This window comes from Anser brachyrhynchus (genome assembly GCF_964034855.1).
Source record: "Anser brachyrhynchus genome assembly, chromosome: 3".
NCBI classification, from domain to species: Eukaryota; Metazoa; Chordata; class Aves; order Anseriformes; family Anatidae; genus Anser; species Anser brachyrhynchus.
In genome coordinates this window covers 20,420,232-20,435,992 of record NC_137696.1, presented here as the reverse complement: position 1 = coordinate 20,435,992, position 15,761 = coordinate 20,420,232, and the positions used below count along the sequence as shown (strand labels likewise).

The window sequence follows — 15,761 nt, the reverse complement described above, 5'->3', positions numbered from 1 at the left end:
ATAGAATAGAATAGAATAGAATAGAATAGAATAGAATAGAATAGAATAGAATAGAATAGAATAGAATAGAATAGAATAGAATAGAATAGAATAGAATAGTTCAATTGGAAGGGACCTTCAAAGATCATCTAGTCCAACTGCCTGACCACTTCAAGGCTAAAAAAAGTTAAAGCATATTATAGCTTTAAGAAATAATGATAATAGTAATTATAAAAATTAACCCCGTTTGTTATTCTGTCTTGTCAAATCTGCAACATTGAGTATTAGAGAATGATTAAAATCCAAGAGTCTGGTATCTTCTAAAAGTAGTTAGTCACATAATATGTGGAAATTAGGAAATTTACTTTAAAAGTTGTACACACCACTCTGGTAGTCATAACGATCCTATTCTTATTAAATGAGGGGGGATTGCAACCATCAGGCTACCAATTCCAGTTAGATTTCTATTACAAAAAAAAAAAAAAAGAAAAGTAACTTTGCCTACAAACTACATTTCTGATTTCTGAAGTCATGGTTATATTGTAAGACAAGATGGCAACCTCAGAGGGGAAAAAATAAAAATAAAAATCAGAGAAATTGAGGAAGAACACAGGAGCAAGGCCATGTATTTTGTAAGACCCTGGGGACAATTTCCACCTGGCTGCATGAAGCTGTGAGTGCAGTGGATCTCCTGATCCCAACTGATCCAGCGGACCATGACACACCAAGCATCTCATACTCTCAGGAGTACTTATTTATGTTTGCGGTTATCTCTCTTCTGATTCATATGGCCAGAACCACTCTCACAGCGACAGGAGGATGTAACTACTTGTGATGAAATTACTACGGATCCTACGCTGAAGCACCAGGGCAGGCACATAGCAGTTTTTCATCCATCAGCTATGAACGGATGATACGGCCTTAACCATGTCTCTTCAGACACCTTTCAGGATTTACTACACCTGGATCTGGGTCATATCACCTACACTAAATGGCAGCCTTAGCGTAAACTCAGTAGCAAAAATCACCTCCAAAGCCTCAATATGTGCAGAAAACACCTGTGTTTGTGAAAAGCAATGGTTCTCATCAAAATACCACTGTATCTGCTACCATAAGGAAATCCATCAAAAATTATTATCTAGTTTAGGACAAAGCAGCCTTTTATAGACCATAAGAGTAACTGGAACACACATAACTTATTCCAATTAGCTGGAAGTCCTGACATAGCAGGTGGCAGCATTGCATCCATTACTATAATGCAGAAAATATATGGTGCATGGCAACAGGCAGTTGTATTTGTCTTGATTATAGGACCTGAAAACAGTGCTTTCTATGCTATCTGCTGTGGACAAATTATTTTTTTCTGACCCTAGCATGGCAAAGAGCCTTGCACAACATATACTGGCAACACATTCATGTTTATTCTCTTAAATGAATGTCAGGACTATGACACTGTTATGCAGAGAGCAACCACGGAATTTTGTTAAATACCCATGACAGGGTATTGATCACAGAATTTGATTGTGAATAGAAGAAGGTCAAAAAGAATTTTAGACTATATAGACACTTCACAATCGCCATAGCTAGAGAAGCAAAGATGAAAAGATCTTTCACACAAGGTATGTACATAGGCAATGGTAGCACGTGTGCTGCTAGTGCATAAGAAATGAGAAAAAAAAAAATCCATTCTGGAACTAGTGATTATTTGTCATTATTGGTCTGTACCCTTCCTGTACCTCTAGTTAATTCAGCCATAGGAGAACTGGATCTAAATTCTGTGTGCGTCTCACACTTCTCTGTTATAACAATAGGGATTTTATGAACAGAGCAGTTACAGCATCACTCCCATAGATGCCTGGAAGATTGGAGATCAAACATGACTAACCAGATTCACATTTTGTTGCATTCTGCAGCCTTCTACTGTTAGACAAAAAACAAGGCTTTTTGCAACCGGGAGTGAGAGATTCTTGCCATACAGTTGAACAAGATATTAAAACATCTGAAATAAAAATAGCCTAACACTTACACTGACTGACCCTTCAGCTTAGCAATATTTTAAAGCAGAAGATGACAGAATGTTGCAAGTGCCTAACCTAAGAGCAATATATGTAAATCCTTTCTTAAATAGCAATCACAGAATATTATGCCTTCCTCATGCATTCACAAACACTGAAGACTGTTAACAGCCTTACAGGAGGCAGAGAGGAATTCTTAATTTCCCAACCAGGATGACTGACAATATAACTAACTTCCCAGAGGTGCCACAGAGGGTGAACCACAGATCTCTGTTCCCAGTCCTGTGCTTAACACCAGTTGTACCGGTACATAAATTATATAAATACGCTCATCTGATTACATGAAACTTACAGACAGTTAAAATCACACTTTTGTATACAAGGGCAGCTTTTGGGCTAAGAAGACAGATTCTAAACACAGGTAAATATAGAGTAATATAGTCTAACATGAGGCTAACACCTCAAATGCCTGTCATTTTGAATCCTGTACAGTGCCAAAAATGATAGTTGAAGACAGCTGAAGATACACAATCAGGCAACTCTCTTAGTAAAGGGATAATACTGGGGATAACACTGTTGGTGAAGAAACTGATGTGTCTGGGTATGTTCGGACAACCCCATGAATAAAGAACTTCAGTCTCTCCTGCAGTCTCTACTTTCCTTTAAGACTTCCTTCTCAGCATACTGACCACCCCTGAAAGAGACTGATTTGACCCTTATGTGTATATATATATATATATATATATATACAAACACATGTTCTTGTTTTGTGCTGCTTTGTTTTAAGGAAAGCATATTTTTGTGGGAAGGGAAGCATTACTTTCTTCTCTCAATACAGAAGTTTTGGTTAAAAAAATCAATATATAACTGTTTTCCATCTATAGTAATTTTCCCTGCTAGAAACTGAGTAAATGGCCAAAAACTCTAAGTATAATCATTTTGTTTCACATGCATGAACTAGTATATGGGACAGCTAAATGCCAGCTACTATCACCATCATGCCTACCAGGTTCAAAACTAGCATTTTGTTATTTTTACTAACCACTGGGGGAAGAGGGAGGTGGTTAATTCTGAAAGCAAAAATGGCCTGTCAAAAATTTTCTGTTATAAGAACTCTTAATTAAATTAACGCTTATATAGAGAGTTCTCAATTTAATGGAACATTTAAGAATACCCAGCATATAAAATGATATCTCTTAAATTGCTAAAATACCTGGATAAGATTTCAGGATATGTACTTTTCACTTCATGGGTAATCCATTTAACTTTTTTGGCAACAGTACTTAACATTGCTTACACAATTTTTATTCACTAAAGATTGTACTGCTATATTGCTGATTCACAACATAAAATAAGCAGCAGTTAAGCTGCTGTGAAGGCTTTTTGCCTACTTCCTTAAATTAAAAAGGTATGTCCACGCCATGTGTGACACATTAGCTTCCCACTGTAGCTCCCAGTGGGGGATCCTGGTCAAGCTGATAGCAGAACATTAGCTCACTCACACCAGTAATTGTTCTTCTAGCTTCAGACTCTGTGACAATGAAGATCATATTTTATCCAGTGGTTCAATCACACCTGTGATTAGATAACTCTCAGAGACATTTGGAGAATCCTGTGTCTTCAACAAATCTGCCAGCACAAGTGCTGTAAAAAGCAATTTAGATATCAAGTTGAATTGGCAATTTCTCTGGAAAGTATGTCCATAAAAGACTGCAAAATACAGCCTCCAACCATCACTATTTGCAGAGGATCAGACCTAGATGTTCCTGACTCCTGATACTAGACCATAGTTGGCAGCATCCTTCTGTATCTACTGACATAGGCACACCTCACAGCTAAGCCTAACAAAAACCAAACCAAACCAAACAAAAAACCAATCTGGTTCCTGAAAGCCACAGCTGAGAGCATCATGAGTTAGGTATGTGATCACTCAGCCGCTTCTTTATACACAGTATATGGAAACCTCATTCAATGTTGAAGTTAATCCATGAATCATTTTCTTATTTTCAAAGTATCTGGGTAATCATGTCAGAGAGAATTTTCTCTTGCATATTATCTCCCAAGGAGGAGACCAGAGGTTTTCCTTCTGTATGGTGTTTATTATTACAATACATGATTAAATACATTCAGCTTACATGAGATTGCTCACAGCCCTAGCTGTGTCTCATTTTCCTCCTAGACTTTGTTACCATTGCTTTGATTGTTTTGCGTTCACATAATCCATTGGACCAAGCTTTTTGGATGTTGGTGATCCAGATAAAGATGGACAGTACCTGCATTTATATACCACATTTGCCTGCATACCTTTACTCCTGTGATAAACATTACAGATCAAATAAATCATTTTAAATTCATCAATGAAAATATGAAAGAATCTGTATTTATCATGATAACAGTTTGTGTATATACAAATTAAAACTAAAGCAAGTTCACTGATCAAAATACAAACCTTTGCACCAGCAACACTGAGTGCTAGTACTGAAAACACTATCTGAAAAGCAAAGGAAAAGCAGGGAACTGGATCTCCTTTCAAATCTGCTAGAAACTTAGTTTCCATTTCCTAGGATACTATTGCTAAGGCATCAGCTTACTGAGAAACTGTAATCAGTTTTACCCTTACCAGAATTTAATACACTTGATCAGATAATTAAAATCTCAAGACTGCAAGGTAAATGTTCTACAGGGTCTTTGCCAGTCTGACTGCAAAAGAAAACACAGAGACAATGCAACACTGATTGAGAATTAAGATAGAATGGCTCAACATGGCAATACATCCTGACTTCTTTAAAAGGGTTATCTATAAACATTAGACATACACCAGTAAATTTTAAGTACTGTACCTTCATAGCACATATTTAACTCCTTGACAACTATACAATATAGCCCAGAACATTTGGATTGATGCTCTGCTGAAATTGAAGACAAGAAACATTTTATATATTACTAAATGATTGCCCAAGAATATTTAATGGGTTCTGATGAACACATAAGAAAGGTATTTCTAACATAATGGAAGAACCTATCCTATTGCTTTGTTTATTAGGAAATATATCACTATTAAATCTTAATCCGTTCTATAAGAAAATAAGCAAAAGAGGTGTATCTGTAGCAAGAAGAATAGCTTTGCTGTAAGAAGATCTAAGAATACCTCTATTTCAAAATTGGATTAGACACGACAGAATGTGACACACAGCAAAAAATGTCTGTGCAATTAATCAAGGAATCTAAAATTTGATGAAATGTATGTGTGAAGAAGGGCCATTTCAAAAGCACACTTAAGTGAATATGATGGAATAAATTGAGCCTATGGACATGTGCTGAATAAATATTTATGATAGCAGTAAAATGTGCCAGTTATATTTATTATTTCAGAGTTTTCTCCATGACAGGGTAATGATTTTTTTCCTTCTAATTACAATTCAGTGTTACATCTTTATTTTTAGTTTCTCTACTGCATATATGCACTGAACATATACTGTATGGAAAAAATAACACTTTTAAAATGCCATAACAAAATCTAACACTTCATTCCACTCTGCAAATCTGGAGTCCAAGGGAACACGCCTCCACATCACAGAATATAAATTGACCTACTACCTGAAGAAAGCTGCTAAAATACCTCATCAACAGCAAGTCTCTATCAGGTAAGAGTACTGTTCCCTGATTTCTCATCTCTTTCTGCTATCATTGAATAAAATTATACAGATGCTAAAGAAACAAAAGGACACTGATTCAAATTTTATGCCTAATAAACCTTGTTCTGAGGGATTATATGGACTTCACTGATGCAGAGATCTTGTAGTGGACAAATTCCAGACACACTGCTTTTATGCATGTTGTTAGAGTGCACTCATCATCCACTGGACTCAGTAAAATGTGGACTTTCAGGCACAATCTTCAACCCCATCCTCTGGCATATCTTATTTGAAGCCCCTCCTCTCTCTAGAGATCCCTCCTGCCAATGCAGTATGAAAAAGGATTTCAGTACATGAGGAACAGCTTATTAATTTTACACAGCTCTTGAGCTATTTTGAAATCTACCCTGGGGAGTACCGTCAGCAGCAGAGAGTGATTATTTCCTCGGCTTTCTTGTCTTTTTCTATGCAATCCATCTGCTTAGCACAATGGGCACACAACCTGTGACTGAAATTTCTAAACAACATACAGTCTAAACAAACAAATTAAAATTATAGCATCCACTAAGAAAAAGACAAAAATAATGAAACATTATTTAAATATATACATATATTTAAATATATATATATTTAAATATATATATATATATATATGAAAGAAAGGTAATGCTGACCTTTCCTCTGTGACTGTTGACTCTGTTGGCATCACACACAATAAATCACACAGACTCACTGCAAACTAGAGAGCAGTGTCCCAGTGATTCTCACAAATCGTGGCCTGTGAAATCATGCTGATAAACTGTTAATTATCTTAACAGTCCTAAAGTAGTATAGGGAAGCAACTAATCCTTTCAAACAATGCTAGATATGCCTTCAATGAAGGAAACCTTCACTCCATTCACATTCACTTATGGAATAGAGAGAAAATACCTAGCCTACTGACTCCAACATTCAAACATCTAGAGCAATTATATGTATAGGAATTGGCAAACAGTATCTATAAAACAAAATGACATGATGTGAATTCACCAGTTCAAATCTAAACTCAATGCATCATGACTGCCTTTCTCACTTAACAGACATCAGATAGCATAAGCAATTGGAATTACAAGACAAGCAGAGAACAATATTTAAGGGAACTGCTCCGCATATGGACCCCAAAATGTAAGCACTGATGGAGAGTTTGGAAAGATTTGACTTATACCAAAAGACAGGAAAGTCTCGTCTATAAAAGCATGGGAGCTCTAAGCTTAGTGCACTAGAATACACAAAGATCAGTATTGTATGCCTTTTCTGTATCTCAAATAATTACAGTAGTTCTATAAAAACAAAACCAAACAACTGAGAAAGTATTCCATGTAAAACAAAAACAAACAAACAAACCAAAATGACCTATACACTGATGGAAGGAAGAAGAGTATTTGTTCAGTAACTAGCACATTGTTTTAATGCACTGTCTTAGTATTAGCACAACTTGACAGAAAGTAACAACAATATGGAGCTCTATCAGTCTTTGTTTAATTCCTTTTCCCATTTCAGGCTGTTCTGTGATTTATGATTAGAGGCTTGTCCCATTTGGGTAGGTAAAGCTACAGACTCCTGGATGGCTATTCATTAACAAGCACAAGCAAGGGTTGAAGCAGAGAGTCCTTAACCTCTGCTGCACTTAGTTCTTGTTTGACACACAGCTGTGGGAAAAGCATCAGCCAATGAATTGCTTATGGAGGGATGAGTGAGTCATGGCATACGCTAAGCCAGCATGGAGCCTGCTTTAAGCTATTCCAATTGACAACAGAGTGTTACACACTCTGGCTGTGCCCCAGATAAGTCTCTTATATCACAGGCAAGTGCACAAGAGACACACAGGGAATTTTCAGATGGCCAATCTAACCATTGCTTGATTTCTTTGAATCATTCAAGAAGGAACACAAACAAGAAGCTGATTTACTGTGCCTTAGCTTCTGTCTGAAAAACAGGAATAACCATTCCAGACAAGCCTATTTCCAAAATATACTGTAGCATCATAGAGATATAGGCACTCATGCAGGACTAGGGCTAATGTAGCCACTTTTTTTTTGATGTTACAGTTAAGAACAAGGTTATTTCAGGAACACTGAACTGTTTATATATGAAATTTATACAAAAGTATCATTTAGAAATAATGACTGCTCTTTTTCTCCCCAATTTTTCCTTTTTCTAAATGATATTTTGACAATTATCTGACCCCTACGGAAGACAAAATTAATGTCATACACTGTTTGCATATGTAAATTTATTTGTATATTACATTTAATTCTCTTTTCAGTATTTCTTCCAATTCAAATAATTTGGAAAATGGAAAAAAAAAAAAAAGGTGAGAGACTATCAAATAATGAGCAGAGATCAAGTTAAAGACTTGAAACAAACAGAAAATATTTGCAAAATCTTGACGTATTTATTCAGGCCATAGTTGCTATGACCAGCTGAGGACAAGCCTTTCCCACTTCTGCAGCAGTGACTTTTGGTGAAATAAAGTGACATTTGTCCCTAGTTCAAGGGCCAGAAAAAAACATATGAGACACTGATTACACTTAAACCCATCTTCTCTAAATCTAAGGCATAAGCCCTCTGACAGGTGAACTTTTTCCTACAAGTACATTGAGTAACTAGGATCTGAGCAGTCTTTGAGTCACTTACAATTTTTGTCAGTGTTAATAACTGCTTCCACACCTAAAATAATTGCCTTTATAGATATCTAACAGATTTATCATGTTTTTTTCCTCATTTAATTACTTACCTCTGCGGATGTCAGGATCTTTAAGTGTGTTTTTTTTTCCAGGTTTTGGATACTTGCGTCCAATCAGAATTTTCATTTAGCTGATCATAGAACTCAAAAAATCATAACCAACTGCAAACTGAGCTTTAAGTGTCCACGTTAGATATTTATGGACCACAGTTCTTCTCAATGAACCAACAACTCACTTAACTGCATTGTTTTACAATGCCTTGTACAATAAGAAATTCAAACATCTCACTTCAAAATATTTGTTGTTGCTGCAAAATAATGTTGTTACTATTCTTTCTTCACTAACTTTTCCCTCTAAATGAAATACAGTAGATTTTACTGTATACATGTCAGGCATCAGTTAAAGCTGTCAAATTGTGCTGAGTGATGAAAAGCAAACTTTATGAGCTAGTGTGAGGAGACTTCTACAAAAGTTTAAAATTACCATTACAAAAAAAAGAAAAAAAAAAAAAAAAAAAGTTCTGGCTTCAATCCTAGGTAAAAGACTGGTTTTCTATCAAAAAAAGGCAGCACAGCTGAAATGAAAGTTTGACCTATATATCCTCATACATAACACTTTCTACCCAACAATTTATAACAAAAGCATGTTGCACATGTTTCTCAACCACATTACTTGAAAAATGTATTCTAATTGATGGGGCGTGATGTGACAATTAATACTCCTTAAATGTAATATTAAGTGAAATTTCCAAGCAATAATAAAATTGCTTGGAAAAAAATCCAGGAAATAAAATAATGGCAGATTTCTCTCCCACTCTCTTTGCCCAAATCATGTTTTATTTAACCTCACTTTCTATAAGAGTTTATTTTGGAAGATGAAGATTCACAGCATTTCTAATTTTGTAGAATTATCAACAGTACTATTTGAGAGAAGCTCTGGATGCCAGGGCTGGGGCACATACCCCAGGTGGACATAAAATCCACAGCAAGGCAAACTGCAAGCACAAACCAGCCTGAAAAAAAGCATGGGATTGGCCCTGGATGAGAGATCCAGTATGTTCTCACCAACTGGGACACTGGGATTTTAGGATGTATCCATTTAGACACAGTCAAAGTGGCTAATCTCACATCTGTTGTTTTGTCACCACTCCTAAACCCCTCTCTGTGGACACTGAATATTCAAACCCAAAATAACAGCATGATTCAATTCACACTCATATGTTTTCCGTAAATGTGGTGATTCATTATTTTCACTGAAAGTTCCCTTATAATTCTTGTCATGTGAAATATAGTGAAAACAACCACTAACAGCATTAAACCAATTTTAAAAACTCATGAGTTTGCATAGTTATCTTCACTATTTTGTTCATAGCTTAAAAAAAAAAAACACAACAACAACATTGCTTTGGTGGAGAGCAACCACACCAGAAGTACAATGTGCATGAGGGACATCAGATCAGACAGAGGCACAATAGATCAGGTTACGCAGAGGAAATTCTGTGCTTGACCTCAATAAGAACAAATCAGGCCCAGGCCAACAATAAGAAACAGTATCTTCTGTAGCCCTTAATTCCTTCACATCTCCTCATGTCTGCTGGACAGTGAGGAGGAGCCCACGGACATTTCTTCCTATCTCCTTTCCACTTACTTCCCAGCACTCTCTAGAGTTGCTCTGACTGAGAAAGTCAGCCAACTCCAGTGACTGAGCAATAGAAACATGGGTTAAGACTATTGATTGGTGACAGCCAACATAGCTTCATGAAGGGCAGATCATGCCTGACAAATTTGGTGGCCTTCTATGAGGGGTTTACAGCATTGGTGGATAGGGGAAGAGCAACAGACATCATCTACCTGGACTTGTGCAAAGCATTTGACACTGTCCCCCATGTTATCCTTATCTCTAAATTGGAGAGACATGGATTTGATGGATGGACCACTCAGTGGGTAAGGAATTGGCTGGATGGTCACACTCAAAGAACTGCAGTCAATGGCTCAATGTCCAAGTGGAGATCAATGACAAGTGGAGTTCCTCAGGGGTCAGTATTGGGACCAGCAGTGTTTAACATCTTTGTTGTTGACAAGGACAGTGGGATCTCAGCAGGTTTGCTGATGGCACCAAGCTGCACGGTGCAGTTGACATGCTGGAGGGAAAGGATGTCATCCAGATGGACCTTGACAGGCCGGTGTGAACCCCATGAAGTTCAACAAGGCCAAGTGCAAGGTCCTGCACCTGGGTCAGGGCAATCCCAAGTACAAATACAGGCAGGGTGAAGAATGGATTGAGAGCAGGTCCGAGAAGAAGGACTTGGGTGGTGATTGTCCCTCTCTACTCCGCTCTCATGAGACCCCACGTGGAGTACTGCATTCAGTTCTGGTGCCTCCAGCACAAGAAGGACATGGACCTATTAAAGCAAGTCCAGAGGAGGGCCACAAGGATGATCAGAGGGCTGGAGCACCTCTCCTATGAAGAGAGGGTGAGGGAGTTGGGGTTGTTTAGCCTGGAGAAGAGAAGACTCTGGGGAGACCTTATAGGGGCCTTCCAGTACCTAAAGGGGGTCTACAAGAAAGCTGTAAAGGGACTCATTGTCAGGGAGTGTAGTGATAGGACAAGAAGTAATGACTTTAAACTAAAAGAAGCTAGATTTATATTAGATATAAGGAAGAAATTCTTTACTGTGAGGGTGGTGAGGCACTGGAACAGGTTGCCCAGAGACGTTGTGGATGCCCCATCCCTGGAGATGCTCAAGTCTAGGATGGATGGGTCTTTGAGCAACCTGGTCTAGTGGAAGGTGTCACTGCCCATGGAAGGGAGTTTGGAATTAGATGATCTCTTGGCCCTTTCCAAATCAACCCATTCTATGATTCTATAATTCTATGGCTACACCTGACTCCTCTTCATGGTAGACAAGGTTTCTCCGGTAAGTCTTGTCATTCTCTGCTCTTATTTACTTTAGAATTGTAGATGAGTTGAAGGAATAACATAAGCAATGCCCAGAGAAGACCTAAGTCATTTGCAGATACGTAGAGATAAAAGAACATATTTAGAACATAGTGAACTTGCTTTAGAAGCTTTTTTTTTTCTTCCCAGTTACAGCTGTAGTAAAAGATAGCTAAGGAAAGAATTAACACTTTTGTCATTTCTGTGTAGGTGTCTAAGTGCATCCCCCACTAAGACCCCAAAATAGCAGAATGATCTGGGCAAATCTTTTATTTCTGAGCCCTCCAGCTCTCTGTGTTTCTGTAGCAAGCTCTCAAGGAAAATACCTAACTATGTATTTAAAAGGAAGATATGTCATTGTGCCATTTACAGTTCAAATATGTGAAATAATAGACTATGCTTATTCCTCAGAGGCAAACCCTGCCTCAACTTGTCTTCTGAGATTCAGGATCATGGATGCCATGTATCTGTAGTATCAGTACACTCTTCTTATCCTACCTAGACTGAACAAGCCAGTCACACCCTTCAATGGGGCTATTTTTGTGGATTTGGCTGGTTTAGTGCTTGCAAAAGTAGTTTTGTGCTTCTGAAAATTCAGAACTGCTGTTTTCTATGGTGATTCAGTGATGATGGGTCCATAGCAGAGACAGTGACTGCTCCTAAGCATGACATCCTCCCCACCAGTTTATCCCAGCTCTGCAGAGTGACATGCAGCAACTTTACTTCTCTCCTCCTCCTTTCCTGGTTTATTTTCTCTAGGTATTTTTTCTGTCAACTAACAGGGAAGAGAATAATTAATTATATTACTCTGAGCAATTACGTCTATGGTTAATGACTATTGTTACTGAACATTTTTCAACATTTTCAACTGTTAGTGAAATTTTAATTTTTTCATCTTACCACTATGGAGCATTTTCTCATTATAAGGAAATGTCTGTGATACAAAGTTATGAGAAGGAGTGAGAAAAATTACTTTGGGGCATCCATATTGCTATGAGGAAACAAAGAAAAAGTGTAAATGATGATAAATACATGGCCTGTCTTCTTTATGTTAGTTACTTTTAACTTTATAGAGCAGCATCATTATTTATAATACATTTTCTTTCATCAAATCAGATTGTTCCATTCCACTTATAATCACAGCTACATTCACAAGTCAACTTATTATCACAGCAAGATCTATCAGCTCTGCCTACACTGTATTTACAAACTAGAATGGAAGTTGTTAGTTTAGAAAAAATTGCTACAGATACTGTGGCAGACCTGAGGACATCAAACTTAATAACAGAGAGATAAATTAACTGATACTGGGGAAAGACAAGAAAGAGGTCAGTAATGTCATCTTGATTACTTGAAGAGGTTAAGAACTATTGCAAGCTTTGACCAAGGAGAAGACAAAAAATTAACTCCAATAAAATAACCTATATGATATACAGAAAATAAAATGATCAAGCATGTCATCCTATGGTTAGACATTGTAATGACCATCTGCGTGAGAAAACTGAGAAAATACTAGGACTATAGAATTGTTTGCCCTTACTCATGCCGGGCATAAGAGTCTAATATCAGAGTTTAGTCTAAAGAGTTTTCCCTGGATTAAAATGAAGAGACAGAAATTTCCCTTAAAGCCAAGACAACCCCTTGCTATCAGTAAAAATCCATCTTTGAAAATTAGAAGCAGCGGGAAGTACACTGTATTGAATGCTAAATTAATTTCTTCTGATAACTTATTTCAAACAGTATTTGATTAAAAGACAATGAAACATGCTTTAAATCTAGAAAAACATGGTTACCACAGGCTGAAGCAAAAGTGTTATTACTGATAAGTGACAACAGAGTGTTGTTATTTATTTAGGTTTTGTAAAAGCACCGCAGTCAATCAATAGCTCTGCACGTACTAAGGCAGTAGGGCTTGTATAAAGATGCTTATCAGAAATCCATGAGCAACTTTCCACTTTTGATTATAGTACTCCAGACTGTCCACAATACTGCTGAAGACTGTATGCCTCTTTGAGAAGCCATATTGACAGAAACAATAATATAGAAACCATGCTTCCTAATTTGCATATCTAACTGCACAGCCAATTAACCACTATGCTGACTGAAATTGCTTTGTTATTCATTTTATTCCAATTGATGCTAATACTTTGGCAGTTGATGTGGATAATAACTGATGGAGCATATTGGAAATTTTGATATAAAGTCTGTATAATTTAAAGACCTGGAGGCAGCTGCTATGCTTTACAGCCTTAAAGTGGAAATGCCTCAGTTATACATATGTGCTCATAGCAGAAGACCTAGCAGCTATTTGGAAACTCTTGAATGAAAAGAAGATATAAGATAAGAAGACTGTGATATACAAACAGATTATAAAAAAACATTAAGAAAAAGATCTCAAAACAAAGCAATTGAGACATGACAATGAGACTTTCTCACTTCTACCTCTAATATCATGTTGTGAAACAATGTTTGAACATCTGGAAACATTTACATTTGATGTTTTAATCAAAATATAACCCTTTTCTGCCACATAATAAGTGCATTCTAAATGAGAAATGTCATTTCATTTAAACTAATCTTAAAATATTTATTTTATTATCATTATATTCAGAAATAGCAATTCCAGTATATGAAAAATAGAAAGTAAAAGGCCATAAAATACTTTACCTACACCAATAAGTCTTTCTTTACAGTGGTGTTTCTTTCTTTTTTTTTTTTAAACACATACTTCATATGCACATTTTTCAAAGTTGTTTTCATTATATTCTTCATTATGGTAGCATAAATGATTTTACTGCGGTGTTGCTATTCTTACTTAGTGAAAGCTCCTGGGGAGTTCAATTGGCGTCTTCACTGAACAAGGGCTGCCTGATGCAGCCCACGGAGCAACACGCTGGTAAAGGTGAGCTTGTTAGGACTCTGTTACAGAAGTTTCTCTAAATGGACATTATTTGGATGCATCCAGTGCACGTGAACCTCAGCCACAGTGGCAAAGCGGAGACTGGAAGATGCAGGCTTAGTTTAGAAGTGTGCGGTCTGCCTGTATGCCTGTGCTCCTACATCAGGTTCTAGGTAAGAAAGACTGGGGGAGGGAATGTGTTATCGTAACACACAATCCCTCTGCTCGACATCAGCTGTTATCTCTGAAACTCCACTGCTAACATTTTTTCCCCATGACCTCATTTTCCACAAATTCTCAAACTCTTCTTCCTGCTCGGGAACTTTGTTGCTAAAACATTTTTTCACTCAATCTGCTTGACAGCTTAAATCCCTCTATTTTTTTGCACCACAAAGGACACTAGCACCTCCCAGTCCCAAACTCCCACTTTCTTAACAACTGCTGCCAGTACCCTATTCATTCCACTTCAGACACCCTCCACTCCTCCTAAACCATTTGCCTATATCTTGGTCATAAATCTCAACCAGCCAGATACACTCTGGCCTCATGCTAACCCAGGTCCTCAGATGCACCACCCCTACACATAACACTCAGCATTATTTGTTCTGCCTGTGAGCACAAAGATCCTATTCCCTCCTCATTTTTGCATTTTCATTCCAAGCACATGGACATACCAACATGCAAATATCATTAGTCACCTCCTGGGTCCTGCTCTGGCAGATTTGGAAAAGAAAAATAAAAAAATTGACTTTCATTTTTCAGAAAAATGCTTGCACAAGAACCTCAGAGCAGAGAGAGAAGAAATAGCCAGAATAAATAGCCATACACTACTTGTCATTCAGTACCTGAATGAGAAGTTGGGGGACAATAAAAGGCCCAGTCCAGTAGAGAACAAAGAGGTTTTTGCAGGAAGGAAGGGGTGAATGAGGATGGTGACAGCCATCCATAAGGCTATGCTTCCAACTTTTTACTCACTCAATGTGCAATATTCACTCCACACAACCTACCATATGGGTGGATTCTCAAAGAAACTGACTTTCTTCATTTAAAGTTACTTCGAAAGCTGCAATCACTTTCCTTTCATGTGGACTTTGATATGTTTTTGCAATCTAGTGGCACTGCAGTATGAGCTACACTACCTACTCAAAAAAAAAAAAATTAAAAAAAAAAAAGTTTGCATGGTAGATACAGCTACAACAAAAGCAATAGCCTTCCTCTCAAATGGAGCAAGGAGACATGAACACAAGTCACCAAATGCCCCACATGCTGCAGAGACCACTGGTAAGCACTGAGCACCCCAGGACTTACGTTTGTGAACTTCATTATCTTACTTCTCGGCATTTCTCTTTATGTTGCTGATGTCATGACCCAGAAAGTTACTTTCTTATTTCTTCCTGTGGTTAAACTCTCGATTGCTTTAACCATGTGCCACCTTTCCAAGTTTAATGTGAGTCAGAAAGCTAAGTAAAAAATAATAATAATAATAATTTGGTCAAGCTTGAAAGATGTTTAATTTTACCTTCAATGTATTAAAAAACTTTTACTACTTTTTTTTTTTTTTTTATAGGGT

General features: G+C 37.2%; 1 protein-coding gene across 36 annotated transcripts in view; it reads right to left on the bottom strand.

The window, feature by feature from the left end:
* NRXN1 (neurexin 1) overlaps positions 1–15,761 on the bottom strand; it is a 725,132-nt gene that overhangs the window by 265,660 nt on the left and 443,711 nt on the right. The window lies entirely within an intron of this gene.